This window comes from Athene cunicularia, assembly GCF_003259725.1.
Source record: "Athene cunicularia isolate RWA chromosome 18 unlocalized genomic scaffold, athCun1 chr18_part1, whole genome shotgun sequence".
NCBI classification, from domain to species: domain Eukaryota; kingdom Metazoa; phylum Chordata; class Aves; order Strigiformes; family Strigidae; genus Athene; species Athene cunicularia.
The window spans coordinates 12,009,956-12,019,711 of NW_020799123.1; the positions used below are offsets into that span (position 1 = coordinate 12,009,956).

Consider the following 9,756-nt stretch of genomic DNA (forward strand, 5'->3'; position numbering starts at 1 on the left):
GAGGGGGGGTGGGAAGGGAAAGGAGGGGTGTTTAAAGTGAATTTCAGACTTTCGCATCCCCTCTCCAGATGTGCCGGGTAAGCGGCCGGGAGTGGAATCTGACTCCGGAGGAAGGGATTTAAGACATGATTTAGCAGTTTACCTCCAACGTTTGTCCTGAATTTTTTACGGAGCGGTTCGAAGTCAAGCTGAGAAGTTTCTCAAGCCCTTGTCCAAGCCGGCGGGGCGGCCGCGCCGGTGCCAACCCTCACCCCGTACCTCCCCACAGATTCTAGGAACTTCACCCGAGCGAGGGAGGAATTTTTCTGCAACCTCCCTACCTCGCCCTGTGCTTTTTGGCTGGGGCTGTGTAATACCGTTTGGCCCGACCTGACAGCCAAGTGCCAAGGTATATATGTACGTACCGATCAAAATGAATGGAGCTGCTGAATTAAGTGTTGGAGCAAAACCCCGCAGGACAATAAAATCCATTGATGGTGGAGCGGAGTCCAAGTCTCCGTTGCTCCGAGCCAGAGCTCCCACAGCAGAGCCCTCTTGGTCTGAGCCATCCCTTCTGTGGGATGGTCACCAGCCTCCCGGCTGGATTCCTCCTGGGGAAAAGCCACTTCTCTCTGGAAACATGATGGGCAGATCTCTGCTGCCAGCTCAGTGCGGGTTTAAATCTTCTTTTGGGGCCCCTACCACCAAGCTTGTAGCCCTCTCAAGGGCTGCCCAAACCCATGCTTGTTGGAGGGGGGAGCCCACATGCAGACAATGTCCTCCCGCTCAGTCTACATAAACTGAGACTAGGCATGCTTAAGCATGCATTGATCTAAGCCGAGCCCAGCTCACACCCTGGAAGCCTGCATGACTCGAAGCAACAGTGGCTGCATGTCCCTTCGTCTCAGCAGTGCTGTCCAACGCTTTCCTTTTTGCCATGCAAAGAAGTGGGAGCAGCTTCCAGCTGCCACGCTGAGTTTGGGAGTGAGAAATCTCACTGCAACTCATAAACGGAGCTAATTTGATACGGACAGCCATGGACAAGGGATATGTATTTTTAAAAAAATAAATAAATAAAAGGATATCATTTTTACAGTTTCTCTCTGGCTTTTTTCTGACCATAACCACACTTTAAACACTAGTTTATGATGCAAACAGCCAACAACCTACTGCTGGAAGCTTGTGGAACGAGCTACCCACTTCGCAGAGACAGCAACAGCCCAGGTAGACTTGGGCAAGCCAGCTCGCTTGAAGGCTGAGCCAGGACAAGACGACTTGCTTGGCTCTGGGATGCAAACCGCAGCTCTGAGCCACTGATGCTGGCCATCTGCATGTGAAAAAGCAAACATATAAATAAAAATTACTGCAAACGGCAGAAAACGATGCTGCAGAACATTCCCACTGGCTTGGCTTCTCCTTAGCCCTGGAAGCGGAGCTGTGCCGCAGCCAGCGCTCGGCCAGAGCCAGCCTGCAATCCCTCGCCCACCTCCGCGCCCGGGCGTGCAGGCTGGGCTGCAAACCCTCTCCCACCCACGCTTGTTGGAACAAGGGGGAGGCTGTACACTTGTAGCTTTGAAAAATTATTAATAAAAATGCCAATTGGTTGGTCAGAGCTTTTTTTTTCTTTCGGAAAAAAAAATTTAAAAAAAAATCTGGTTTTGAATGACACAAACCCTCCTGTATTGCAAAAAGTCATCTACCACAGGTCAGCTTTAGGAACAGCGGAGTTTGCTTTCTGCAGAGGACTGATCCATGGTCTGCCTGGTCAGCGGCTGCACAGTTGCCACCAACCTGGTTCCTGGGGGCTGCTGACAGTGACACCCCAGGACACACGGGGAGTCCAAAGCGCAGCAAACAGGCCAGGGCAGATTCTGTGCCACGTTCCCCCCTCACACACGGCCACTCTCCAGCAGCTCTTGACCAAGTAACACCCTCACTCTATTTGCTGGATGCTAAAAAACAATCAAGATGAGCCAAGAAGTGTTCTGGATGCCCAGCATGAAAGCTGCCACACACACACCAAAAAAAAAAAAAGCAACCTCAGCCCCTCTTATTTTTATTTCTTTTTCAAAAGGACAGTTATGTAGTTTCCCTCTGTGTGTCTGTGGATCTGTCATTCTGATAACTTCAGAAGTTATTTCGATAAACCAAGCCTTTGGCCAGTTTCAAACCTGTTTGGGAAAGGATGGAGCTCCTAAAGGATGGCAGAAGATAGCCAGGGCGAGGAAGGGAAGCCTGTGGTGACTGAGAAAGGAACGCCCTGCGGACACACGCCACAGAGATGCATCGGACCTGAGAGAATTTACCCAGAGAAAGCTTTTGTGAATGCCCCAGCAATGGGAAAAGCTTTCACCCATACGCCCTGCTAACAGAGTAAGGTTCTCGCAACTCCACCCCACCTTTGGAACAAGATTTACAGGATAGGAGCAATTTATTTCTAGCCCTCTTGAGCCAGATGTGCAATAGGTGCACGCCAGCACCAGAGCAGAGTCTCATGCTGCACCCAGCACCCAGTTCTTCTGAAAAACCCACCCGTAACCTCTCACACTCAGCGTTCACCACATTCCCGCAGCCTGTGCTGATGCCACTGCAAAGGCTGGGACCCTCCAGCAGGAAAAGCATGTGAAAACGGCCACACGCGGACTCACCAGCCCCTACGATTTTGTCCACCACAGCAAACCCCACCGCCGCAAGCAAAGCTACCGATCACCCTGCGGTTACGGCAGATCTCATTAATGCAATTCACCCTCCTGAAGATCATAATTATATTTAAAAAAAAAAAAAAAAAAGAGAGAGAGAGAGAGAGAGACAGGTGGCACACCCTTAAATAGAGAGGTTTTCATAATGGTTAAACATTGGCCTGGAGCCAGACCGCAGCTCTGAAAGCTGAGGGGCAGGAGGAAGGGACTTGGGATCTGAACTCCCAGTTTCACAACTGGTCCCGTGCATGCACAGGGACTGGCCCAAACCCCCACATTCAGGAGGTTGAAGTCAGATCTCGATCTGAATTTGGTGGCTTGGGCCAGTTTCAAGAAACACAAATTACCTCTACTTATTATTATTAATAATAATAAAGTGTTATTTTATGCAGGAGCTTTGAGGTTCATTGTGATATGCAGACAAGCGGTTAGACCAGGGGCGAAACGCGCAGCTGGTGGGAGCAGGTGGGATTTCCATTGTCTCCAGCAGCTCCCAGCGCCGGGGCCGAACTCTGCCTGAACTCCGGGATGGGAACACGCCACATGCAGGTCTCGGCACCACCTCAGCTCCCCGCCAGCCCCCGGCCCAAGGCTGAAAGCATTCACCTCCAATCCCCCCTCCCGGCTGCAGCTCAGCCTCCCACACCTTCACCCTGAGCACCACCCGCTGGGCTTGTCTCCTGCCGTGGCCACAAGCCCAGGACTGGCTCTTGGTCTTCTGCCAGAGAAGACATTTCACCAGTCAGAAGCAGGGCAAGGTCAGACACCAAATCGGTTTGGTGCAACCCACACTGGCTTAAGTCTGCATACGGTAATCTGGCTGGGCTTTGGGGCAAGTCTTTGTGAATAAAATGGTTGTCCAGTTGTTCTTTTTGTACTGCCCTGTTTTGGGAGTTTGTTTAGTAAAAGAAGAACCAAAATTGCAAAATAAAGATGTTGCTTCAACCTGCAAAAGAAGGAGGGAGGGCTGGAGCCTGGAGAGGACCCACTGGAGCATCTTTCCAAACTGACCTCCAACAGATTTCCAAGAGCTGAGCAATGTCCAGATGATTAAAAGTTCATTAAATGTTTTATTTTCATGCTTTTTTCCTGAGCTGCCAGACATCTTCACACCGAACCAAACCGAGCCAGCAAACCCCTCTGTGCTCCCTAGAAAATCACCTGGATTAGCAGCATTTCTGCTGATGCCAACTGCTCCACGAGCTCCAACCAGCTCAGAACCTGGCCCCAACCCCTCAGGGAACAGGTTTGCTTCTCCTCTGTCTTTCCTTGCAACGCAGAGGATCTTTGCCATGCACAGCCAGGCCGGTGTCTCCACACTGGCTTCCTTCAGGCTAAAACCACGGGAAGAGCTGATTATGTTCCTCAGTCGTGTTTGCAAACAAGTGCTCATTTCCCTCTGCCCGGGCAATCGTGGGCATTTTGTCCCTTTAAATCCTTGAGTTTGGCCAATGATACCAAACACCGAGCAGCCCTCACTGCAGACGCTCAACATCATCAGATTCAAGGAGCGGGTAATTAATATTGAAAGGTGTGATTGCAGCCAAGCAGGCTGGCTAATCAGCTACTGATTGTGCTCTCATGTCCTACATCATTTAGAAACATAATCTGGAGGTGGTGGGAGGGACAGGGGAGCAGTAACTGGAATTTCTGTGGAAATGCAGTATCCCTTTCCACGTCTAAACACTCCACAGTTATGGCAGTGACTCGGTTACCTCCTTATTCATCAGGCCGAGTTCCCAAGCTAAGGAACACGTAGGTATTTTTTTTCCTCCAGAATTTTTCTGCGCCCAGTCAAATGCAGCTCTGCAATACTGCAGTCCTTCCCAGGGCACTGTATCAGCAGTTGGATCGGGGGGAAAAAAAAACAAACAAAAAACAAACAAAAAAAAACCTTCGGGGTCAGTTTGGTATCTCTGCCTCCCTTAAATCAGAAAACACAAATACCCGTTCCCTATTCCTGCCCTGCTGTAACGCAGCCCCATCCTACCCGCACAAACACAGCCAGGCCGAGGCTGTTCAGAGGAGGACACCCCCCATGGTTTGGAGAGTTCCGTATCACCGACTCTGTAGATCTTGTAAGGCCACTGAAGCGATGGATTTACTGTGACCACTTTACATCCAGAGATTCCACAACAAAACCAGTGCCTTTAAGAATTCTGTACATACCAAGCTCCGTGCTTCGTGTACAGGGTATTTCATAAGCACACTGCCCTGCAGATGGGCTGTATTAATAGTTGGGGTCCTGCTCTGATGAGCTGGAGACCACAAGGAAACCTCTGGTTGATTTGGCCTCAGGGAACTATCACTGGTTTATCACTCAGAGCCCCAAAGCGCCCACAGCTGGGACCTCAGCAGAGCGGGGCGCTCTCCAGAACAACTCCCTACACAGCAGAAACCTACCACCGCACCCCTCCATCACTCTGCTCTTCCTTATCCCTCACAACATCTTTCCACTGAACAAGCCACCCCGTGGCACAGCACGGCCATGTAGCAAAGCGTCGCAAACCTCCTTGGCCAAGCTCTTTGTCTGCATGCCAGAAAAACCCGGTGGAAAGCTGATACTGTGCTGAAAATGTCATCCTCTCTTTTCCGCAGACCTGTGAGCCCATCACCAGTCACGGTGTGCCAGGACAGAAAACACTCCCCAAGCCAGAGCCACAGGGTGTTGTCTCACCTTGTGCAAAGGAGATTAGAAACCAGGATCCTACGCTACAAACAACGACGCTTTCCTTCTCCTGGATTTCAGCAGATCATCGCTCTCCCTCCCCTTTTTAATTCATTGAAACAATCCCTCTGCAAAAACGTTTCTGGTTTTCCAACCCACGAGGGTTTCCACGCTCTCCCGCTGTCGGAGGGGAGGGCAGCCCTGGGATGTCAGCACACAGACCTGGGAATCATCTCCGTCCAGCCCGCGGCCCGCGCCACGGCTGTTTGCTTTGGATGCGAAGCCTGGTGCGTTGGGTTAGATGTTAGTCAAACTGACCTTTCCTGTTTTCTGAGTCAGCGGTCCTAGATCAGGCAAGTCAGGCACAAGATGTTGAAAATTAATCAGCATCTGGGGCTGACAGGGAACTGCTTGATTGGAGAATTGGCATGTGGTGGGAGCCAACGGCCACATTTTCTCAGCTGAAGAGAGGATCCCTAACGCTCTGCTAAAAAAAAAGCCTTCCTGGGGCCACCACGAGCCCCTGCAGAAGGAAGCTCCCATAAAACACCGAGCAATCACAACCTCACCATGGAGTCGTCTGAAAGCACTCAGCATCCTGCATGGTCAGACTCCACGTGCTGATTGCCCGGACTGAGCCTGCACAGGAGGGAACCACCGATGTCCCCGGGAGAGCAGCACCAGGCAGGGAGTTAACGGGGCACAGCACTGACTTCGTTAGCCCAATCCACCAAATTCCCCTAAATGAGCCCAGAACTTTCTGCTATTCACCTTAAGAGCCTTACCCAGGCAAGGAGGTCTCCTCTCACACATGCTCCACAGCCACCCGGTTGTACGTCTGGCTTTTTCTTTCGCTAATGCTGCCAGACCAGTAAGACTGGATTTGATTTTCTTTGGGGAATTTTTTTTTTCCCCTTATCCCAAAATACATCCCTGCTGCCCCAGTAACACAGAAAAAAAATGTGGGTGTTATCTGTGTAGTTTCAGGTAAGTTTAGAGACCTCAGTTGCCACCTTCTTGGAGACTGTTGTTCAGACTCTCTCAGAGAAACAGAATTCTTCGAAATTATTTGGTCTGGATACCAAACCTGCACCATTAGACCCCAAAAGATAAAGGACCTGATTCTAGACCTGAAGGTCGGTCCTTGAGTCAACTTAGGGCAAATGTTAAGGCGACAGACAAGCAAATAACTAAATAAAAAGCCCATGAGGAGTTGTATGGGAGCCTGACTTCCTGCAGAGAGCCCTCAGCATCTGCAGGTTCTCTGAGATCTCACGTTGCTGTTCTTTTTCTCAGCAGTTTTTCTCGATCTTCACAAATTACTAAAAAACCTGATCTCCTCTACATCCTCTTTGTGGAATTTGGCTGCAATCAGAGCAGGAGTTCGAAAGGGGGATGCAGGGCACTGATGAGGGAGGAGCAGACACGCATATGCACACTCATACTCTGGGGTTGAGTTCAGGCACACAGAAGGGATGCTAAGAAGCCTCACTAATAAGAGATTGGGGGCAGGGGTGGGGGGAAAAAAGTGAAACCAACTGTTTTATAAAGAGCAAACATTCCCCACTGCCAGGCCCTGGGGCTGGTGGTGTGAGGACGGTCCCATCCTGGGTAGAGATGATCCCAAATCCCCCTTTGTTTCTCAGCTTGGCTCTTCAAGTTTTCTTTGCTTTATTTTTTTTTTCTTTTCTTTTTTCCTTGGTGGTTTGGTTTGTTGGGTTTGTGGGTTGGTTTTTTTTTTTTTTTTGTAAGGTAACAATACCTCCTTTCAGGCACTGCCAAAGTCCTACTCAAGCCCACTCAGATAAGAGCTGGCAGGAAAGGTAACTGCCATCAATATTTTGGTGAATGTTAACTACCTGAGGACAGACTGGGTAGGGGATCACAACAGTCGGTTGCGAGCACCTGGGCTATGTTTAAAAACACCACATTAAAAGTCATCTCCCTCCCTGGATCCCCCCGAATTCCCAGTAAAGTCTCTCCAGCGTAAGTGGCTGTAAAAGACAGCGCTTAGCAAGTCGGGACTAAGTCGACAGTCGTGCTCCACACGAAGGTACGTTTTCATGATGCTTCTTTTGCGGCCGTTTCATTTACTCCACTAAAATATTATTCTTCAGCCAGAGTTTATTTTGGATAAGTGCGGCAAGTAGAATTTGTAGCCCTAAATTCTCAAGTGCAGGTTTCAGAATTAGATGTTTAAAAAAAAAAAAAAAAAAAGAATAAAAATAAAATTGGGGATGTCTTTTTTTTTTTTTTTTGCTGGGGTTTCCCAGAGAGTTGGAGGCTATCGCTCCCTCACCCAGGCTCTGGGAAAGCAGTGTTTTGTCTGTCTTTTCTGAAGGCAGCACCTGTTTTCATCCTTTTCTTCAAAGTCAAAAATCGTTTCGTGTGTTATGAGTAGGAACCCGGGATTACGATAAAGAGCGGCTTCAGACTGACAGCAAATTAAACTGCAAGCCAAGGTATATATACACCATTCGGAGACATATTTATAATAGGTTTTTTCCTAAAACCAGAAAATATAATGATATTCTGTCATGGAGTCTGAGACTTGCTGTGTTATTATTAAGACATAGCAAACATTTCTAGGTAAAAAAAAACGGGAGCTGGATGGTGTTATTCTCAGAATAAGCTTTTCCCACTTAGCAGCAGGATGACTTTTTTTCTCATGTTCGAGCAAAAAAAAAGTATGATTTTTTGCCAAGCTAAATGGCCAGTGCATATTTCTAATCTGTCACAGATAGGAGAGGCAGGTAGACAGGCAGACGCAGAAAAAAACCCAGTACTCCCTGCCCTCCTGACTTCTGTTTTTCTATCTGCTTTGCCATATTAATTTTAACGTGATGAGTGTTACACTATTTTTTTTCTTTTAACCATAAGCACGCTGTTTCTGCAACAGCTATTCCTTCTTTTATGGGGACATAAATAAAGCAAATGAAGACAGAAAGAAAACGGAATACGTGATACGCCCTTGCAAAGTTTCACTGTTAAATAAATAAATTTTTAAAAGGCAATTCTGTTTACGGAGTAAATAGGGATTTAGAAAGAAATTAAAAGAGCATCTCTGGCTCGGCTACCCAGCACCGGAGCGGTTGCTGGGCTGTCCTGCCCCTTGCTGCCTCCAGCTTGGGACTGGTCCCTACAGAGACCTGGACCTTGGTCCAGTCCCAGGGCAGGTATTTAAAAACACCCTTTAATTTCAGAGCCTTTGGAACAGGGCTCACAGTCCTTACCCGGCTCCTTTAGTCCCCCCACCCTGGGAAATTCTCCTTAATTATCAGCACAGGGAAAAAAAAAAAAAAGGAAGAAATGGGTGAAGCAACCACGAACGCCTCCGGGATGCTGCTCTGCGAGGAGCATCACGGCAGCCCCGAGTCCCTGGGCGCCCAGCAATGCCATCCAGCCACCACCACCAAAAACGGGCACCGTAAAAATCCCTCAAAATGCTTTTCCCATGGGAAAAGGAGCCTGGGAGCTGCTTGGTGCCACGTGCCTTGCTTCCTGGGACAGAGAACCCCCAGAACCCATGGGGAGCAAGGAAAACCACGTCCCACGCTCAGCAGCATCCTTGGGGTTAGGAAAATGCTGAGTGCTCGCTCCCGGTCACATCCTGCCTCGGATTGATGGAGAGACACGGCCACGTCCAACTGCAGAGAGACCAGGGCAAAAAAAGGGCCCAAATTTAATCAAGAGCAAACCCGGACCGTGGCAGTTTCAGCATCCCCGCAGTGGGTGCCCATCGGGGCGGGAGAAAGGGGATCACACAAAACCAGACCCTGAGAAGCGAGGGAACTGGGTGGCCCCGAGCACACACCCTTCGCTTTCCTCGCTCCCAGCAGCCCCGAGGAAGAAATACAACGCAAAACGCAAAAAAAAAAAAAAAAAAAGTTTTATGTAAATTCTTAGACGTGTCTTAAGATTTATGTTCTATGTAAAATAAAATATTTATACAGCACTCGGGCACATAGCTATGCGCTTGGCATAAAAGGGGAACAGCAAGACAGAGATATACATTTTTTCAGTATATGTGAGCGCATGCATACGTGAGTCTGTGTTTAGATATATATATATATAACTAAAACAAATCCCTGTTTATTACTCAGTAGAGAAAACTGCAGGTTTTTTTTACATAAATAATCCCAGTGTAAATAAACTCCCCACCCTGAGCAAACTAAATGTGATCCCATAGCAGATTTCTCTATTTTTCAAATAAATCATCGTTCCACCCGAACATGGACCTGGCAGATAGAATTTCCCAATCACTCAGGAGCAGCGGTGGGATAGGAGCTGGAAACAACCCAAACAAACAATTTTACAAGTTCCAGAAGTCGAACGCTCCCCCCTCACCCCCGTATCCACCATCCCCCTTTTTCTTTTTTTCTTTTTTTTTTTTTTTTTTTTTTTTTTTTT

General features: G+C 48.5%; 1 long non-coding RNA gene across 1 annotated transcript in view; it reads left to right on the forward strand.

The window, feature by feature from the left end:
* Positions 1 to 7,238: 7,238 nt before the first annotated feature.
* The window catches only part of LOC113486993, a 5,828-nt gene continuing 3,310 nt past the window's right edge, over positions 7,239 to 9,756 (forward strand). Inside the window, exon 1 of the long non-coding RNA XR_003399687.1 lies at positions 7,239 to 7,399. This is a non-coding gene — a long non-coding RNA (uncharacterized LOC113486993). The remainder of the gene's footprint in view (positions 7,400 to 9,756) is intronic.